The 21457-nt window shown below is 53.6% G+C and overlaps 1 long non-coding RNA gene across 1 annotated transcript; it reads left to right on the top strand.

The window, feature by feature from the left end:
• Positions 1–45: 45 nt before the first annotated feature.
• On the top strand, positions 46–19675 carry LOC105854846 (uncharacterized). Its single transcript, XR_012919811.1, has 3 exons — positions 46–156; positions 10279–10367; positions 18712–19675. It is a non-coding gene; the product is annotated as an uncharacterized LOC105854846 (long non-coding RNA).
• Positions 19676–21457: the final 1782 nt, after the last annotated feature.

Raw genomic sequence — 21457 nt, 5'->3', positions numbered from 1 at the left:
GAGGCGGCGTGCGGGAGCCGCTTCGTCTGTCTTCTTGAACCCTTCCCTGGAAACGGTTTAACTGACGCCAGAATCAAGGCAGTGACAAAGAAGGCGTAGAAGTCATTCCGTTTGTCTAACTTAAGGGGACGGGATCCCAGGAGCCGGGATATTCAGGTCATTTTCATATTTTCCACCATTAAGCAATATCATTATATCAATAATAGCTGTGGGCTGTGGCAAGACATATTTTTAAAAACTTTATTGAAGTACAGTATACATCCAGAAAAGTATACATATTATAAAACTTAATGAATTTTCATAAACCGTCCACCGCAAATACCCAGCACCCAGATAAGGATATACAACATTACCGGTACCCCAGATAGCTCTTTCAAGTGCTTGGATATTTTATTTCATTTTGATGACTCCTCCTAGGTGCCTAGCAAAATGGGCTATGACAGTTTACATGCTGAAGAAAAGTTTTTCCTACAGCTTCAACATTAGGTACTTAAGTTTTGCCAATCTGATAAGAAAAAAATCACTTGCTTTAAATTATAGTAGTCTGCTTACTGGTGACTTTGAGCAAATGGATAGTCTGGGAAAATGAAGTTTCTGACATTGACTTGAAGAGGTAAAAACAAAAAGACAAAACAACAACAAAAACACACTAGAGAGTAGACTAATAACCAAAGAAGAAATTGAACATAGTTGTCCCTTAGTATCCTCAGGGTATTGGTTCCAGGACCCCTAGACACCAGAATCCACACATGTTCAAGTCTATGAATGAAATGGCTTAGTATTTTTTTTTTCAAGACAGAGTCTCACTTTTTTTTGTTGTTGTTTTTTTGCCACTTTTTTTTTTTTGTGGTGTCAGCCTAGCTGACAGCAACCTCAAAATCCTGGGCTCAAGCAATCTTTCTGCCTCAGCCTCCTGAGTAGTTGGGACTACAGGCATGTGCCAGCATGCCCGGCTAATTTTTTTTTTTATTTTTTTTATTTTTTTTTGAGACAGAGTCTCACTTTTGTTGCCCAGGCTAGAGTGAGTGCCATGGCGTCAGCCTAGCTCACAGCAACCTCAAACTCCTGGGCTCAAACGATCCTCCTGCCTCAGCCTCCCAAGTAGCTGGGACTACAGGCATGTGCCACCATGCCCGGCTAGTTTTTTGTATATATATATTTTAGTTGGTCAATTAATTTCTTTCTATTTTTAGTAGAGACGGGGTCTCGCTCAGGATGGTTTCGAACTCCCAACCTCGAGCAATCCGCCCGCCTCGGCCTCCCAGAGTGCTAGGATTACAGGCGTGAGCCACCGCGCCCGGCCTAATTTTTTCAATATATTTTTAGTTGGCTAGTTAATTTCTTTCTATTTTAGTAGAGATGGGGTCTTGCTCTTGCTCAGGCTGGTTTAGAACCCCTGACCCTGAGCGATCCTCCCGCGTTGGCCTCCCAGAGTGCTAAGATTACAGGCGTGAGCCACTGTGCCTGGCCAGAAATGGCTTAGTATTTACATAAAACCTATGCATGTCATCCCATATTCTTTTTTTTTTTGAGATAGAGTCTTACTCTGTTGCCCAGGCTAGAGTGCCGTGGCATCAGCCTAGCTCACAGCAACCTCAAACTCCTGGGCTCAAGCAATCCTTCTGCCTCAGCCTCCCAAGTGGCTGGAACTACAGGCATGTGCCACAGTGCCCAGCAAATATATATATATATATATATATATATATTTTTTTTTTTTTTCAGTTGTCCAGGTAATTTCTTTCTATTTTTTTTAGTAGAGACAGGGTCTCACTCTTGCTTAGGCTAGCCTCGAACTCCTGAGCTCAGTCATCCCGCCTTGGCATCCCAGAGTGCTAGGCTTACAGGCATGAGCCACCATGCACGGCCCTCCCATATACTTTAAAGCATCTCTAGATTACTTATTAATATAATATCTAACACAATATAAATGCTACGTGAATAGCTGTTATGTTGTAGTGTTAAAAATTGTATTTGCTTTTTATTGCTTTTTATTTTTCAAATATTTTCCATCCATGGTTGGTTGAATCCAGGGATGCAGATGAAACCAAAAGATACAGAGGGCCACCTGTGGTTTGAATTCTCTCCTCAATTTCATGCCCACCTATACACAGGCCCAGCTGGTTTTGTTGTAGCCTTTCAAGCTTTCATTTGTTATTTTATTTATTTTATTTTTATTTGTTAGCCAGTGAAATTTAGCGGCGAGGGGTTGAATACCAACTTTAGTGACACTAATGTTAATAAGGTCTGATAACCCTCTACCATTGGACCAGCCCCTTTCACGCTTTCAAAGGACAGACAGAGTCATGGCAGTTAAACTGCTCCATAAAATAAAATAGAAAGAAATGGAAAGCATCTCAGTTCATAGTAAAATGGATCTCATTTATACAGAGTTCTTAAAAAAAATCATAAATGTTAGCCTGTTGAAAGCAAAGTGTGTAAAAATTTTTATTATTATTTCAAAATATTAAGGGGGTACAAGTGTTTTTGTTACATGGATGCTCTGTATTGTGCAGAAGTCAGGGCTTCAGTGTGCACCACCAGGACAGTGTTCATTGTACCCGGCAGATAAGTTTATCCCTCACCCTCCTCCCACCCTCTCCCCTTCTTAGTTTCCAATATCCTTTATGTTTTTTTGTACTGTGTGTACCCATCGTTTAGCTCCCACTTATTAGTGAGAAAATGTGGTGTTTATTTTTCTGTTCCTGAGATACTTCACTTAGGATAATGGTCCCCATAGCACCCAAATTGCTGCAAATGACATTATTTCATTCCTTTTTATGGCTGAGCAGTACTCCATGGTATGTGTGTGTATGTATATATGTGTATATGTATATATGTATGTGTACACACTACATTTTCTTTATCCACTCATGAATTGATGGGCACTTAGGTTGATTCCATATCTTTACAATTGTGAATTGTGCTGCAATAATATTCCAGTGCAGGTATCTTTCGGTGTCTTTCTTTGCCTTTAGATAGATACTCAGTAGTGGGATTGCTGGATGGAATGGACAGTCTACTATTAGCTCTTTGAGGAATCTCCACACTATTTTCCACAGAGGTTGTACTAGTTTGCAGTCCCACCAACAGTGTATAAGCATTTCTTTTCTCTGCATCCACACCAACATCTGTTGTGTTTTGACTTTTTAATTATGGCCATTCTAATGGGTAAGTTGGTGTCTCACTGTGGTTTTCATTTCCCTTATTGTTGTGGCAAGTGTACAGCTAGTGTTATAGCTCTTGACCGGGGAAAGAACTGAACAACACACAAAGAGTCGGAGAACAGCCTTTATTCCTCTGACAGGCTCAGCACACCTAGTGTTATAGCTCTCCTCCTGTCTTCTGATTTTCTGACTCCCCTTCCTTGTTCTCCTCTTGCTTTTATACCCTTAGTAGGGCTCAAAAAGCGTCCAATCAACTATAAGCTTTAACATCCAATCAGCAACAAGCTTTAACATCCAATCAGACGTGGGGCCACGTAGGGTCCTGGGCGGCTCTGCCTCAGGCGGCCCCAGCAGCGTGCCCTCCAACCGGCCATGCACAGCGGAACCGCAAGCGGCTGCATTCCAGCACCTGACATTTTCTGCATCATTATTATTAGTGACGTTAACTTTTCTTCATCACTTTGTTGGCCATTTGTCTGTCTTCTTTTGAAAAGATTCCATTCATGTCTTTTGCCCATTTTTTTGATGAGGTTGTTTTTTTTCTTGCTGATTTGAGTTCTTTGTAGATTCTGGATATTATTCCTTTGTCGGATGTATAGTTTGCGAATATTTTTTCCTATTCTTTAGGTTTTCTGTTCCCTCTGTTGATTATTTTCTTTGCTGTGCAGAAGCTTTTTAATTTAATTAAGATCCATTTATTTATTTTTTTTGTTGCTGTATGTGCTATTGGGGTTTTAATCATAAAGTCTTTGCTTAGGCCTATATCTGGAAGAATTTTTCCTATGTTTTCTTCTAGAATTTTTATGATTTCGTGCCTTACATTTAAGTCTTCAATCTATCCTAAATTAATTTTTGTGTATGGTGAGAGATATGGGTCCTATTTTGTTTTTCTGCATGTGGCTATCCAGTTTTCCCAGAACCATTAGTTGGATAGGGCATCCTTTCCTCAATGTGTGGTTTTTGTTTTTTTTTTTTGAGACAGAGTCTCACTTTGTTGTCCAGGCTAGAGTGAGTGCCGTGGCGTCAGCCTAGCTCACAGCAACCTCAAACTCCTGGGCTCCAGTGATCCTTCTGCCTCAGCCTCCCGAGTAGCTGGGACTACAGGCATGCGCCACTATGCCCGGCTAATTTTTTATATATATATATCAGTTGGCCAATTAATTTCTTTCTATTTATAGTAGAGACGGGGTCTCGCTCTTGCTCAGGCTGGTTTTGAACTCCTGACCTTGAGCAATCCGCCCGCCTCGGCCTCCCAAGAGCTAGGATTACAGGCGTGAGCCACAGCGCCCGGCCCTCAATGTGTGTTTTTGTCTGCTTTGTCAAAGATCAGTTGATTGTAGCTATATGGTTTTATTTTTGGGTTCTCCATTCTGTTCCATTGGTCTATGTCTTTACTTTTGTACATGACCATGCTGTTTTAGTTACTATAGTCTTGTATAATAGTATAATTTGAAGTCAGGTAATGTGATGCCTCCAGATTTGTTCTTTTTGCGTAAGATTGCTTTGGCTATTTGGGCTCTTATCTGGTTCCAAATGAAATTTAGGATTATTTTATTCTAGATCTGTGATATAAGATGTTGGTATTTTGATGGGAATTGTGTTGAATCTAAGATTTTTATTATTTTTTTTAATTTTTTACTTCTTATCTTTATTTTCCTTCTTCAAAAATTATAGTTCTTTTTTTGTTTCATTTTTAAATGCATGTCTGAAACTATAAGATTTTTATTTTAAGAGCATAAGAATGGGCCGGGTGCAGTGGCTCATGCCTGTAATCCCAGCACTCTGGGAGGCCGAGGTGGGTGGATTGTTTGAGCTCAGGAGTTCGAGACCAACCTGAGCAAAAGCAAGACCCCATCTCTACTAAAAACAGAAAGAAATTAGCTGGATAACTAAAAATATATAGAAAAAATTCTGGGAGGCCCAGGCGGGCAGATTGCTTGAGGTCAGGAGTTCAAAACCAGCCTGAGCAAGAGCAAGACCCCATCTCTACTATAAATAGATAGAAATTAATTGGCCAACTAACATATATATAGAAAAAATTAGCCGGGCATGGTGGTGCATGCCTGTAGTCCCAGCTACTCAGGAGGCTGAGGCAGTAGGATTGCTTGAGCCCAGGAGTTTGAGGTTGCTGTGAGCTAGGCTGACGCCACAGCCCTCACTCTAGCCTGGGCAACAGAGTGATACTCTGTCTCAAAAAAAAAATATATATATATATGTATATATATGTGTGTGTGTATGTATATATATATATATATATATAATTAGCTAGGCATGGTGGTGCATGCCTCTAGTCCCAGCTACTTGGGAGGCTGAGGAAGGAGGATCGCTTGAGCCCAGGAATTTGAGGTTGCTGTGAACTAGGTTGATGCCACAGCACTCTAGCCCGGGCAACAGAGTGAGACTCTGTCTAAAATTAAGAGAGAGAGAGAGAGAGAGTAAAAATTAGGAATAGATGAAAACTATTGTAAGCTGATAGAGTATTTGAAAAACAAAACAGCAAACAGCAAACAATGTCAAACAGAACAATTATTTAAATTTGGAAATAAGGCAAAAAGATGGGTGGCATACCCTTTTAATGTCACAGTGGAGCATTGTTTCACAGATACTTGTTATACAAATACAGATTATTTGTTTGTTTGGAGCAGTGATTCTCAAACTTTAGAGTGCATCATAATCACCTGCAGGGCTTGTTCAAACAGAGACTGCCAAGCCGGATGCAGGAGTTTCTGATTTAGTAGGTTTGAGATGGGACCTGGGCATCCGAATTTCCAAGTTCTCTGGTGATGCTGATGCTTCCAGTTTGGGGACCATGATTTGAAAATCACTAATATAGGAAAATGTATCTGAGAAGTTATAGATTAATTTACAGATTTTTTTTTTTTTTTTTGAGACAGAGTCTCACTCTGTTGCCCAGGCTAGAGTGAGTGCCGTGGCGTCAGCCTAGCTCACAGCAACCTCAAACTCCTGGGCTCAGCGATCCTACTGCCTCAGCCTCCCGAGTAGCTGGGACTACAGGCATGCGCCATCATGCCCAGCTAATTTTTTCTATATATTTTTAGTTGTCCAGCTAATTTCTTTCTAATTTTAGTAGAGACAGGGTCTCGCTCTTGCTCAGGCTGGTTTCAAACTCCTGACCTTGATCTATCCGCCTGCTTTGGCCTCCCAGAGTGCTAGATTACAGGCGTGAGCCACCGCGCCCGGCCTAACTTCCAGATTTCTGTTCAATAGAAAAGACAACCCCAAAGATGACAGATTTATTTCCCTCTAAGATGTTAACAATTTTTGTGTTAACAAATTTTGTGTCCATTTCAAAATGGCTTTCCTGGAGCACTATAGATACTGTCTCTCAAAATGCCCTTGAACTAGCTCTACCATCTTACCGATTCTCTCATGAATCAAAGATGATATCTGGCATGCCCCCCCACCTGGCCTCCCTGCCTTGGGGGCTGTTAAAAACGGAACTGGCCCACCTGCAAGAGTTGAGAAAGGGACTTAGGAAATCACCTTTTGGGGGATTAGGTCCACCTTCATTCATTCATTCATTCATTAACTTATTCACTCAACACATATCTGCTGAGCATTTTCCTATGCCAGCCTGGAGTGATGGGCCAAGCAGATTTGTGTCCCGGGGAGCTCCCCTCTGTTTGGAGAAGACAGACAGGCAGACTCATGGAGCAAAAGGTGTCCTCTGGTTAGGGGCACCTGGGGCTGGATGCAGGGGAGGGCCTTACTTGCAAGAGGTGGGTGTGACTGTGGAGGGAGGTGGAGGCAACCAGGGAGTGATGGTGTCCGGGCAGAGGGCCCGGCATGTGCACAGCCCAAGGCGTGGACCTGGGGCAGGCAGGGCCCACTCCGTCTGGAAGTCATTGGTCTGTCGCAATGTGGGGCAGCAGTGAGGAGGACATACCTCATATTCTGTAAGCGTTCACCTCACCAGGTGTTCTTTGTCTAGTCTCCAAGCAAGGGGCAGTTGCTCTTCTCTAGCAAAGGGTGGGGTGGCTTCTTTTTGCCCAGAGCATTCAGGAGAGACTGGAAATTCAAGGTTCTAAGATGTATCCACTCAAATTTCCGCATATCAGGTGTCAGGGTCCCATTACTTTTCTATCGGGGGCTCTGAAGTTAGCATTAGAGGCCCGTTACAGTTGATCCTTTGCCATTCTGTCATCCTTATAGTTCACTTCTGTGTCTAACTTTCTCTTTTTTTCGAGACAGAGTCTCACTTTGTTGCCCAGGCTAGAGTGAGTGCCGTGGCGTCAGCCTAGCTCACAGCAACCTCAAACTCCTGGGCTCAAGCAATCCTCCTGCCTCAGCCTCCCGAGTAGCTGGGACTACAGGCATGCGCCACCATGCCCGGCTAATTTTTTCTATATATTTTTAGTTGTCCAGCTAATTTCTTTCTAATTTTAGTAGAGACAGGGTCTCACTCTTGCTCAGGCAGGCTGGTTTCGAACTCCTGACCTTGATCTATCCGCCTGCTTCAGCCTCCCAGAGTGCTAGGATTACAGGCGTGAGCCGCTACGCCCGGCCTGTGTCTAACTTTCAACCCATTCTGCTCTTCAGGGTCAGGAGAAGGTTTCTTAAATCCTGTCATGGAGGCTTTCTGGTTTCCACAACATTCTCTGAGCTGACAGGCTTAAGCTTGACATTCTCTTTCTTCAAAGTTTATTTCCTTTCCTTTCCTTTCTTTCTTTCTTTTTCTTTTTGAGACAGGCTATCACTTTGTCATCCAGGCTAGAGTGCATTGTCATCACCGTAGCTCACTGCAACCTCCAACTCCTGGGCTCAAGCGATCCTCCTGCCTCAGCCTCCAGAGTAGTTGGGACTACAGGCATGCGCCACCATGCCTGGCTGATATTTTTAATTTTTAAATTAATTTAAAAATATCAGATGTTGGTAGGCACACTGGGTCATGCCTATAATCCTAGCACTTTGGGAGGCTGAGGTGGCCAGGAGTTCAAGACCATCTTGAACAACATATTGAGACCCTGTCTCTACAAAACATATTTAAAAAACTAGCTGGGTGTGGTGACATGTGACTATAGTTGGGAGGCTGAGGCAGGAGGACTGCTTGAGCTCCAGGAGTTTGAGGTTGCAGTGAGCTGTGATGATGCCACTGCACTCTAGCCCAGGGGGCAGAGTGAGACCCTATCTCAAAAACAAAACAAAAAACAGACATAAGAAACACATCAGCCAAATATAATAAAAGGATATTTTAGGAATTTTGGTTTGAACGTCCATCTGAAAAAAATGAGACAAAAGTTAGAGAATTTGAACACTGGACTGACGGACATTTGACCATTTTAAGGAGTTTTTGGTTTTTTTTTACAGTTTTTAAAAAAATTTTTGTTTGTTTGTTTTTTGAGACAAAGTCTTGCTTTGTTGCCCAGGCTAGAGTGACTGCCGTGGCGTCAGCCTCGCTCACAGCAACCTCAAACTCCTGGGCTCAAGCAATCCTTCTGCCTCAGCCTCCCAAGTAGCTGGGACTACAGGCATGCGCCACCATGCCCGGCTAATTTTTTCTATATATATGTTAGTTGGCCAATTAATTTCTATCTATTTATAGTAGAGATGGAGTCTCGCTCTTGCTCAGGCTCATACCTGTAATCCCAGCACTCTGGGAGGCCAAGGCGGGCGGATTGCTCAAGGTCAGGAGTTCGAAACCACCCTGAGCAAGAGCAAGACCCCGTCTCTACTATAAATAGAAAGAAATTAATTGGCCAACTAATATATATAGAAAAAATTAGCCGGGCATGGTGGCGCATGCCTGTAGTCCCAGCTACTCGGGAGGCTGAGGCAGCAGGATTGCTTGAGCCCAGGAGCTTGAGGTTGCTGTGAGCTAGGCTGATGCCACGGCACTCTAGCCTGAGTAACAGAGTGAGACTCTGTCTACCTAGTTCAGCAGGGACATCCCGTGTCCTTGCTCCTGACAGCTCACAGCATGATTCTGACCCTGTCAACATGCTTGGAAGATGTAGGTGACATCCCAGATATTTGGGTGAAGAGGAAATGGGCAGAACTGCGGCCCGAGACCCTTTGCAAAACCTGGGGGAGCCTTGGCTGGGTTCCTGAGGGGAGGAGGGAACTGGGGGGCTCTGGGATGTGGCTGGAGGGTGAGGAGAGGCGAGACTGTGAGCATTCGCTAGCCCCGCCAGCCCCAGGAGTAGAGTCAGCAGGTCAGGCTGGCGTGGGAAGCACATAGGCCTTCAAGGCCGCACAGGGTATTCAGAATCCAGCAGAGGATGTGCAGGGTACCAGGCTTCCCCACCCTTTTCTCCCTTTCTTCCCATGAGCCCCTGGTTCTGTCCTGGCGGAGGGGCCTGAGCCCTCAAACCGCCACGTGCTGACAGGAAACTGAGGGCTGGACCTGGTGGGCGCTTGCCAAGAGTCCCACGGGAGCGTAGTGTACGGTGGCATGCCATCCCACCTCCCCTGGAGCTCAGGCTGGGAGCCAGGAAGAAAGTGCCAGGAAGGTGCAGCCTGCCTGCAGCTGGGCTGCTGCCTCGGAAGGCGCACGGGCACAGCGGCGTGTGTGTCTCGGCAAATGTCTGCCTGCTCAGCCCGACGGCCTGCCCTTGTCCTGCTTCTCCCTTTGGGTCCCACCTCGCCTGCTGTTGACCCACTCTCTAGGACCCAGCGGGTGTCCACATCCCCTCTCCTCTGGCACTGGGCCAGGGACACAGGACGACGACACGGAGCAGGAGGAAGTGTGTGCTGGGGAGGGGTGTGCACAGGGCCAGCCTCTGCCTGGAGCAGCAGAACTGCAGGCCGCTGGGGCCCTGGAACTCAAAGGGGGAGGGGACACTGCCATGGTTGCAGGGCTGGGGGGTCCTGGCTGAGGGGCTGCAGAGGAAGGGGCCAGACCTCATCCTGTCCTGGAAGTTGTGGATCTTTTTATTTATTTATTTATTTTGAGACAGAGTCTCACTTTGTTGCCCAGGCTAGAGTGAGGGCTGTAGCATCAGCCTAGCTCACAGCAAACTCAATCTCCTGGGCTCAAGCGATCCTTCTGCCTCAGCCTCCCGAGTAGCTGGGACTACAGGCATGTGCCACCATGCCTGGCTAATTTTTTATATATATATTTTTAGTTGGTCAATTAATTTATTTCTATTTTTAGTAGAGACAGGGGACTCTTTTAAGCTGGTTTCGAACTCCTGATCTCAAGCAATCCACCTGCTTCAGCCTCCCAGAGTGCTAGGACTACAGGTGAGCCACTGCGCCCAGCTGGATCTTTTCATAGTGATTTTGTGGAAATCTTTCTTCACCTGAGGCCAGAGTTCCCGTTCAGTTTATTTCGCACATTTGGACGGGTTACTTCAGGTCTTGGGCTGGCCTCTGAGGAGAGCCTGGAGCGGGGAAGAGCGCTCGGGCCGAACCCAGCACAGATCCAATTCCAGATTTGCCTTTCCCTGGCCCCACACCCGGCCTGGCACTTGTCACACTGAGCCCTGATCTCCAGTTCTCGACTAGTTTTCCCTGAAGTTGGCCTGGACCAGGAGAGGCTCAGAGGGGAGGGTGAGCGTGTGCCTGGCTTCCTGCGTTGCCTCCAGCGCTGGAGCCTGACCCGAGCGCCCTGCGGCTGCTGGCACAGCGTGCTCCAGGCATGTCTCTGTCCCTTCTCCCTCGCTGTGTCCCAGGGAGGTCCTGCTCTTACCAGTGCTCCAGGTGGGCCTGGTGCTAAGAGCATCTCTGGCAGAGGCCTAGGTCTGCCCTAGCTCTGTCCCCAGCTTTGGCTCCGGCCAGCCTGACCCAGGGGTGATGGAGAGGGCAGGAGAGGAGTGCCCAGTGTCCCGGGTGTGGGTGGAGCCATCAGAAACCAGATCTCCCTGGTCCTGAGTGTGCCTGGGAAGGGGGTGGCCCTGCAGGTCCGACAGGGGTTGGGCAGAGGGACTGTTCTCACGCCCTCCTCCGCAGAACACCAGCACCTCCACAGACAGAGGCTTCCTGCAGCACCAGGCCCACAGGTAAGACCTGGGCATGCTGCGGGCATGGGCAAGGAGCAGGAAGGGGCGCCAGAGAGGGCTGGCTGGCCTGGGGATGGGCCGCAGGGTCAGCAGGGTGGCTCTGGGGGCAACAAAAACAGGCCTGGAAGGTTATGTTGCCAAAGGCCAAAGCCTGCCTCCCTGCCCTGAGGAGAGCATCCCTCCCCACCCTCACTGGGCCAGGCTGGGCCCTAACCATCTGCACCACACAGGGCAGCCCCCGGCTGTGTAGACAGGCATGCTCGCCGCTCACCAAGCAGCTGAGTCGAGAGTCAGTGTGATGCAAGGGCTGGGCAGGGAGCCTGGTGTGACCCTGGGACGTGTGTGTTGCAGTGGGGTGGGTCGTGGAGGATGCTTTTTCCCCCTAGAAAATATCTCTAACCTAGAAGGGGCCGCATGGGGCAGGGGTGTATCGAGGTGGAAGGAGCCGGGCAGTGTGCAGGGCTGGGCAGCGGGTGTGGTGGAGGCCCTCCCAGGCCTGATTTCCTACTCAAGGCTTCTGGTGATTATCTCCCCAGCAGAGACGGCTCTGGTGACTTGGGACACACACTGACTGTCAGGGCAGGATCACACAGAGGCTTGGTGGGAGAGGCTTAGAGGACTTTCCACAGCCCAAGGGGTGGGGTGGGGAGCTGGGTCTAGACCTAAGCCGCTGGCACCGGGCACTGGCCTTCCCTGGCCCCTCAAAGCTCTGAGCTTCCTTCTTAGGGCTGCTCTGGCCCTTCTCCTGCGCCGGGACTCCACAGGAAAGCAGGACTGGGCTGGGGAGCCCGCCAGGACCCTCTGCCCACAGCCTGCCTGCTCCACGTTCCCCAGCCCAGTCAGGGCTCTGAGCGGGGTCCCGCAGGACTGGCACTGAGGGAGGAGGACTGTTCTCTTCTGACCTGCCTTCCACCACGCCCGCCCGCCCGCCTGGTCTGAGGGAACAGGAGCAGGGACCACCTGGGACAGGAGCTGGGGCAGAGGCTGGGCCATGGCTGTGGCCTCCTGCCCCTCCCGGCACGCTCCAGCCCATCTGGACGCAGGGCCCCCACCCCACCACACCGTCCTCACCACTCCACCATGACATTGTCCCCACAGCCCCCAGCAGCACTGACACTCCCCACCACACCCCAATGAGACCCTCCCTCTCTCCAGCACTGTCCCACCTCCCTGGAGAGCGCCCACCTCACACCTGGCATCGAACTCTTCCCCAATATGTTGTCAGGACCATAAGCCCTGGCTGTGGGGCAGGCACATTTGAGGGGACAAAGGCTTTGCTGGAGCCCACCTGGCGAGGTAGGGCAGCTGAGCCTGCTCCCGAGTGCAGGGGTGGAAATGGCGAGGGGCCCGGGCAGAAGCGCTCACCGCTGGGCAGCCGGCACCACTGGGCTGGCCTGGGCCTCAGGGGTCATTCAGACAGACCTGCTCGGGGCCCAGGCCCGGACAGTGCATTCTCCCGGGGAGCTCCTGAGGCCTTCCCTGGGGGAGGAGACCAGCGATGGGGTGCAGTTGGGCAGGAGGCAGAGAGGGTCCCTGAGGTATGCCCCTTTGTCCTTGAAGTGCCCTTCCTGGGAGGCAGGCAGGGCTTCCCTGGTGGGCTCAGGGGTTTGGAGGCAGTGCTGGCCAGGGTTTGGGTCTCCTCAGGCCACTCAGTAGCGGAGGAGGCAGGGATGGTGGGCATGTGAGAGGCTGGCCGATCCCAGCCCTCCTGGTTTGCAGCTGTACTGGCAGTCTCGGCTTCTGCCCTGCCTCTTCCTCCTGACCTGGCGGTCCCTGGCTGCTCTCCCTCCTCAGCCCCTGCGGATCCTCTGTGTCTGGACCGGCAGAGGAGACGCTAGGCACCTGGATCTCCAGACATTGCAGCCACCTCACCATCGGCGGTTTCTCCTTGTCCTCAGCACCTCGGGTCTGGGCAGGAGTCCAGTGAGGCCCCTTGGTTGTCTGTGATAGTCCATGCTCCTGCCCCTGTACCCGTCACCCCTCGACCAACCCAACAGCCACCCGGAGCATGCTCTGCTCCACCACCCCGCACCCACATGGGGATGCCCACACCTGCTGACCTGGCTGCCGGGCAGGCGCACCTTCAGTCCCAGCACCTGCATGCCAGCTGCACGAGGGGCTGGCAAGTCTGGGCCAGACGCCTCCCCACCTCTGACACTGGCTCCAGGGGCCCCAGGGGATGTTGAGTCCTCAGTATCCCGGGGCCAACCTGTGTTTACATCAATTGCTAACATGCTGGCAGTCACAGAGCCTCTTCCTGCTGTAGCTCCAGGCTGGCCAAGGCAGTCCATGACCTCCCTTGCCCTCATGGTGGGCTCCTGGTCACCCAGAGGGGCTGTGGCATCCAGTCTGGGCCTAGGGCCTGGTGGCCCTTCCATGTTGCCCTCAGCAGCACCATCTTCATAGTTGTAACCATCTTTCTCCCCAGACCCCACCAGCATCGATGGCCCCTGTCCTCATCCCCATCATCCACAGTTCCATCTTTGTCATTGTCACCATCACTTTCCCCACCACCATCACTACCACCATTTCAGTCACCGACAACATCGCCATCCCCAGTCCTGGCTCCGATTTCCCCAGTAACTACCAGAGCCAGGACCTTTCTGGACCCATCTGCATCTGTGTTCCCACCCACAGCCACTGACTGTCCCTTCAGTACCTCCAGCCTCCCATCTGCCCTGCCACCCCTGATGGTTCCAGAGCCAGCCACTCTTCCAGGGACAGCCCAGCCTGGGGCAGGGGTCCCTGCTTGGCCCAGCCCTCATGGCCACCGCCCTTCCCCCTGCCCCACCTGGCCCTGGCTCCCCCATGGCCCAGTCTTCTGCCCTGCCTCATCCTGGTCATGCTAGCTCATTGCAGGACTCAGTCTTCTCCAGCCCAGGGCCCAGTCAAGCGACACACTCTGTGACCGTCATAATCACCAATGAAGCTATGTTCTGGAGCCCTGCCTCCCAGTAGCACCAGCTGCTGAGTCAGAGCATCCGCCACCAAGTGAGGACACCTCCCCAGTGTGCAGTGGGCAGTGGACCAGTGCTGGCCCCTGCCTGCCGCCCGCACTTTCTGCGCGTGCCAGGCCCAGTCACGCCCCAGTGCTATGGTGCTTGCTGTCAGTCCCCCAGCATCTCTCGCCCTCCACTGCCTTTTCTGCTTGGTGACGGCTGCCTCCGTAGAGCAACCACTCCCGATGGCTCAGACCCCTGCCCTCACACAGTCACCTGCCCTTGCCACACTGTCCTGTCCCAGCCTGCTGCTCCCACCGGGCCATGAGCTCCCTGAGGACAGGTGGGTACACAGCCAGGCACACATGGAGCTTCCAGGAGTGTCGAATGAATGAATGAGCTCCCCCATGCTGCTGCTAGTGGAGGAGCATGTGCAGTGGGGGTGGGAACCTAAGAAGTAGAAAACTGAAAGCTCCCAGCAGGAAGGGAGAGCCCAGGCAGAAATATTCTGGAGAGAAAACTCTACTTGTCTATCTACCAGGAAACTAGAGGCAGGGCTCACTGTGTGACTGGCTGGCATTTTCTTGGCCCAAAGCACCAGCAAGGACCAGTAGGACCTCATCCCCTGGCAGAGTGAGGCTGAGTTCCTATGGCCACAACCAAACCCAGTCTTGCCTCAGTTCTAGAACGACAGGCAGCGAAGGTGCCCTGGCCAGGAAGTGCCACTTCTTGCCTGTCCTCCACGGGGAGCTCAGTCTGAGTATTAGTCGGTGGGTGCATTCATTCATTTATTTGACTGATTCATTTCTTCCTACAACTACCTGAGTGCCTACTGCACCAGGCACTGTGCCAAGGTCTGGGAGTGGGACAGTGAGCAAAGCAGGCCCACTCCTGTCCTCAAAGTGCCAAGCACAGAAACCCACCTGCAGCTAGAGTCTCACAGCCGTGGGAGGGGATGTGCAGGTGTGGTGGGCTGATTGCTGGGTGAGGGAGTTGCTCGGAGAACGCCCTTCTGAGAAAGGGGACTTTTAACGGATGGAGAAGGCAGCCTGATGAACCAGGGAGGCCTTTATAGGCAGAAGGCACAGCGCAAGCGGGGACGCAGCGGTGGCAGGTGGTCACAAGCGGCAGAGGCCGAGGGCTGCAGGGAGAGGAGCTGTGTGGAGAACTCAGGGCAGGGGTGGCAAGTGGGAACGGGAGACCAGTTAGGAGGAGGGGTCTGGCCCCTCCAGGCCGGACGGCAGCTGTCCAGATGCAGGGCTAAGCATGGATGGATTGGAGAGTGGTTCTCAAGAAATCAGATAGCAGAGAGGGAAAGGCCTGGGAGTGCCGGGCGTTTGCTGCTCCCCAGTGTTCAGTGGAGGGTGACTGGCAGGTTATCTCTGGCTGCTGTGTGGGAAGCAGCTTGGGCAGGGCCTGGGCAGCCCAGGTGGTCAATGCGGAGACCATCACAGGGCCAGGCTGGAGATGATGGGGTGGACGAATGTAGGGGTGGGTTACAGAGAGGGTGAGTTAGGACAGGAGGAGCTGGGCTGCAGAGCAGGTGGGGTGGGGTGTGCCAGCCTTCCATGTCTCCGCCTGTCCTTAGCTGCGTCTGTCTATCCGGAGGCCTTCCCCAGCTTCCAGGGCATCGGTGTCCTGGTCTTCAGGTGAATGTACATGGCTGTCAGGGCCCACCCCACCCCTCAGCGGGGCTGTGCCTTCCCAGTCTTGAGTGCACTCTCTTGGGCTGTGTGCCCTGCGGGAGGCTGAGGGCCTCTCTGTAGAGATGGTCATCCCAGACCTCGGTCAGTGCATCTGCCTCCTTCTGTCTGCGGTGCTTTCCCTCTGTCCTTGTCCTCTGTCCATCTGCCTCCTCCCTGGGGCTTGCCACCGCTGCCCACCCTGACCTGCTGCCTCCTGGGAGCTCCTCAAGGCGCCCCCAGCCTGTACTCCTACAGCACTGCTGGGCCAGACCCCACACCAGGGCTTCTCGGCAGGTCTGAGAGGAGGGCCCCACCTGGCCACGGGCTTCCTGCTCTCTCCAGGCACCCTCAGCCCGGAAGTCTCAGGCCAGCCTGCCACCTCCCCGTCCAGCTACCCTGCAGCCCTCCTCGCCCCGAGCCCCCTGCTCGTCTCGCTCAGCCTCATCCTGGTGAGTGGCTGGCTGGGCTGGGGGCTCCTTGGGGCAGCCTGAGCCTTTGACCTCTTGACCTTTGGGTCTATCTGAGGGGTCAGCAGGCCCCTTTACCACTTATTCCCCACCTGCGCCCAGGGCCTCCTCAGACTCCAGCTGGAGCCGAGGAGTTTCCAGCCAGGGGGTTGGCCTCATGCCAGGACCCACCCTTCTTCCAAGGTGCTGAGGAGGAGGGCCTGCTATGGGGAGCTCAGTCTGGGGGGCCTGAAGCCCCACCCCCAGAGTAGGAGTGCACTGTGGCCTCTCCAGACAGGCAAGTGGATGTCCAACTGCCCTGCCCCCCGGTGTTTACTCGGTGGTGGGCTCTGCCCCTCTGGCCAGCAAGGCCTCATGTAACCATTGCCCAGGGAGCATTGGTGGCAGTGTCCAGGTGGTGAGGGCAGCAGCCGGGTGGTCAGGCAGGCTCCTCCAAACAGGCCCCTCAGCCCGCCCATTCCCGGCTGCCTCCCACAACCCTGGAAATGAAGCTTGGGGCTGACAGACACCCGCAGGAGGCTGGGAGAACTGGAACAGAAATGCAGATGTGGGGGGATCTTGGTTCTCCCCCTATCTCCTGGGACACGGGGACCCATTCAGTGGCACCTCCAGGTCCCGGAAGAGGCGTGGGACACGTGTGGACCAACTCGGTCTCCTCTGTGTCTCCTGGCCTTTGCCCCCTCCGCCCCAGGGCCAGGTGGGCGTGCCGAGGTGGGCAGTGCTGTCCTGGGTGTGTTCAGCTGTTCCCAACTCCCGGCTTTGGCTCCCTGTGCTCTACCTCCAGGTGGCCCTCACACTGCTGCTCCCTCCACTGAAACTCCAAACCTCTCGTCCCCCACCTTCACCACACGCCAGGGCTTCCACAGACAGTGCTCCACCCTGAAGGGTGAATCTTATGCTCTTGCACTCCTCACCTGCCCGGGAATCCAGAGCCAGAGAGGGCGAGGCACCAGCCACGGTCACACAGCGAGGGAGGCTTCTTCCCTCCCGGGACACCTAAAGACTAGACTCTCAGGGCTGGGACGGGGGTGGGTGGGGGAAGCAATGCCTTGTCACCTGTGCTGGGAAGACGGGCTCCCTACCCTACCCGCAAGGTGCATAAAGTTGGGGAAAACCCGTGCTTACTCGGGCCAGGCCTGTTCCACGTGCTTCACACGCTCACACAAGCCTCCCCCTCTGGCTCAGATAGCTGCTCACAGAGGAGGAGACTGCAGCCAGGAGCCCCTGCCCCTGCGCACACGCGGAGGACTGAGAAGGGGGCAGGCGGGAGGAAGCGCAAGGTCCAATCCTGCACGTGCATGTCCACACACGGCACCTCGGCGGTCAGGCGTGGGGGCCTCAGCGGGTGGAGCGCAGCCCCCATAGGTGCCTGCATCCCTGTGGAAGGGCCAATCCCCCTCCATCAAGAGGCTGGGGCAAAGGCGCCTTTCTGCTAGCCTGGCCTGGAAGGGCTGGAGGCATCATCCAGCTTAAGAGAAACTCTGGTCCTTTGGGGTATGGAAAAGTTAGAGGGCAATCTGAAGTTGGTAAAAAAATTGCTTCTATTTCTAAACATTAGACAGTCATCCAGTGTGAAGAGATGAGAGCGCCCCAGAGTAGAGCCCACAGGAGGAGGAAGACTACCTGGGGTCAAGGGTGGGGAGGAGGACTGCCGGGGACAGTCAGCCTCAGACCAGGCACAAGACAGGCTCCCAGGGCAGGCCGTCCTGGCTAGAGAGGTCTGGGACCGAGGCCAACCCCTGCAGCCCCTCACTGGCCTAGGGGAGGGGTTATAGGGGCAGGCCTGGCAATCTCCTGGGGGACACGGGTAGGCAAAGGCCTTAACCTAGAAAGCTCCAGCAGCTCCTAGGCCCACCAGGACACAAGAGAGATTTGGTGGTGGTAGAACTCAGGGATGGTTTTTGAAGCCATGACCTAAAAGGGAAGGAGTCGGGCATGGTCCTGCCCAAAGGCTCCCCTGCCTGCAGAGAGCCAGCAGGCTCAGTGCAGGGACCCCCAGGAGCCCAAACCATGAGCTTACTGGGTGAAGTCAGCAGCCAGCACCAAGCTGCCAAAGAGTCAGCAGAAAGATCACGTAGGGTTGACCACAGCTGGTAGCAGGTTCCTCTGTGCCTCTGTAAAATACAGGCCTCTCATTCCTGGCCCTGAAGGGCTGCTGCCCCAACATCAGCACCCTGAAGACTAGCCTGATACATGCACAGGTCCCAGGTCAGCCCCATTCTCCCAGTACCCACAGATAAGGACTAGAGCCAGGGCAGCCAAGGTGTAGGACGAGGTCCCTGGGAGACGCTCCTCAGGCTGTTGTGATTCCTGAAACATCCCCATTAGGTCCTCTCTTCTCGCAGAGGAAAGGACATACCAGCCTTGTCCTCTCCAGCCACCTATGCTACCACCGGGGCCGCTGCAGGTGTCAGGGAGAGAACCGGGTGGGACAACGCCACAGCTCTGAGGCTGAGGCTGGCCAGGTGGGCTGCAGGAGACCCCTCCCTCTCCAGGCTTTGGTTTCCCGGCCCCCTGCAAACCAGGCTACTTGAAGCTTTGCCTGAGGCCTTGCGCAAAGATTCAGACTCAGTGAACACAGCAGGCTTTAAGGAGGTGGCACACACCTGGTCAGCGAGGGCACAAGGAAGAGAACCCACAGGTGAGTGTGGCCTCTCCAGACGCGGCACAGTGTACTTGCCACACACAGGACAAAGGGTCCACTGGGAAAGGTGAGGCCACCAGATGGCCACCAGGCTGGATGGCCACCACTAGGGTCTGCAGGACAATGACGGGACCATACAGACTCAGGTGAGTCTTTGCTAAGCAAGTCTTCTCTGTTGGCAGCATGGGGACAAGTTCCAGAGCCCACCTCCAACCATCTCAGGAGGCCCCTGCCAGCGTCAACGGGCTTGTTTAGTTGTCACAGCAACCCTCGCATGGAGCCGCCCTATTCTCCAGATGAATGAACAGAGGCTCAGAGACTCTCGTCTCACAGCGGGGCCGGGGCGCAGACCCAGGTCTGGCTGCACCTGCTCCCAGACTCAGTTCATGCTGACAGCCAAGCACCTGTGAACTAGGCACTGTTATCCCCATTTTACCACTGGGGAAGGGAAGCACAGCATAAATGACTTGCCCAAGGCCGAAGTGGCAGGCTGGGCTCACCCCACCCCCTGACTCCACAGCCTGTGTCCTCTGCCACATCCCGACCGACCGCAGAGGCTCCCCTAGGACCTGAACCCGGAGGGTGGAACTCTGCTGCTTCCTTCGCCCCACCAGGGGACAGAGCACGCAGCCCCATGTTTGGGAGGGGACAGTGTGGGAAACAGCCCAGGCCAATGCCTCATTGAGCCACAGGTTCCCCAGGCCCAGGAGGGGGAAGGCAATGAAGCCTACCCCAAAACTCACTGGAAACCTCAGGTCAGCACCTACATGAGGTTAGGGAAGGAGTTCAGCCCCCGATGTACCTGCAGGGGTGAGACAGGCACAGGTAGTGGGTGGGGAAGGGGGTAGGGAAGTCACAGGCACTTGTGGCCACATGCGGGTACCTAAGCATGGGGCAGGGGGACATCATGCCCAAAAGAGACCACAGGGGTCAAGAAGTCAAGTCTGGGTTTGTTAATGGTGTCATATCTGCTTGAGTCAGCCCATCCTGACCCGGCAGCAGCAGCTCATGGTCAGACTGAGACTCGCTGGGCCCAATCCAGCCTGGCATAGCCAGCAAAGCTGTGTCTTGGAGAAGAATCTGTTAAGATTCATCCAGGACAAAAGGCAACACCTAGAAGGGGCTGGGCTACCAGAAGCTGGGGCCTGGAACAGCTGCTGAGCTGGAAGACTGTGCTGGGGCAGCAGCAGGCAGATCTAGTGAGGACTGAGCCTTTAGCAGCTGGGGACTTGTTAGGCTTGGCAGTGCCAGGGTAGTGATGGGCAGGGCCAGGAGTGGCAAGCTGAGGGGTGGCAGCAAAGACTGGACAGGGCTACCTGGCTGTCCTGCACGGGGGAGGTGCAAGCCTTGTGGAAAGGTGGGCAGAACCCACGCTTCCCTGAGTAGGGGCTGTCTCCAGGGTCTCCTGTGCCTCCCTCACTGAGGAGGGTTCAGAAGGAAGGGCAAGGCCTCAGCAGACGAGAAGCTGGCGGAAGCGCCTGGCATCTGTGCTGTGGGCTCTAAGCTGAAGCCCCAGCCCCTCTGAGAAAGGGATTGGGTCTGAGAGGTTTGTATGGTTTGAGGAGATGCAGCCACCAATCTTGGGGTTCCAGGAATTACAGATAGGAGAGGAACTAGGGGCTACAGTTACGGCTTGGAGAGGGGCCTGCCCTGGCCCCGTCACCCTGGTCTGAGAATGAAAAGGCCTGCAGGTGCCTTTCTCCGATGGCTCTTGGAGAAAGAAGCAAGGGCTCCCTGCCGGCCTTGAAAGCACAGAACAAGTCTCTTAAGGTCCTTCTTGGGGCTCAGGAGATCAGCACCCACTTCCCAGGAGCCCAGGTCCTCATTGTCCCAAGAAGTCACAGGGACCTGGGAGGTAGACCTCCCCAGGACAGAGCCATGGGGCTGGCCGCGGCTGGGGTTGTGCATCAGGGAGGGTGGAGAGCTCCACAGTCGCAGGCGCCTCTGCAGTGGCCAGAATGCCCAGAGTTGGGGTCCCCACGGCGGCACCAGAGTACTGGCTTGTGGAGCGCGCACCCCCAGTCCAGCACGGGGGTTCGTGTCCAGCTAGAGAGGAGACAGGAGGGGCTCTGCAGCTCCGTCCCTGGCCCTGGGGCCATCCTCATCTCTGGAAGCAGAGGGGGCCTAGAAGGGCTGCACTGGGCTGAGCTGGGGGCTCCCTCTCTGGGGGTACCTGGCCGTGGGGTCTAGGGGCACTGCCCAGGGACAATAGCCAGCAGCCATTGTCCGCTGGCTGGGGCTTCCTGGTGGTCTTCCTCGCAGCCATGCCCGCCCCAAGCCTCCTCAGCTGGGGCACCAGGCTGGGCTGGGGGTTTGGCCCCATGAGCTGGACGCACCCCCATCTCCAGCAAGGCAACTGCAGGGGGAGAGGAGACACAGCCAGTCAGGTCAGAGGTGGCTCTGCCCCCAGTATGGGGGTTGGGGTAGACCCAGACTGCTCAACCCAGCCCCCTCAGTGAGAACAAGCAAGGGAAGGGGCGCCTGGAGCTCACCAAGGGGATGGGCTTGACGACCACCCCGGGCACAGCCCTCCCCACCCCCAACTCCCCACCTCTCCTAAGACCCCGGCTCTCACTCACCTCCTGCAGGCTCAACTC

Source organism: Microcebus murinus, chromosome 6 (assembly GCF_040939455.1).
Source record: "Microcebus murinus isolate Inina chromosome 6, M.murinus_Inina_mat1.0, whole genome shotgun sequence".
NCBI classification, from domain to species: domain Eukaryota; kingdom Metazoa; phylum Chordata; class Mammalia; order Primates; family Cheirogaleidae; genus Microcebus; species Microcebus murinus.
This window is presented reverse-complemented; position numbering and strand designations above follow the sequence as displayed.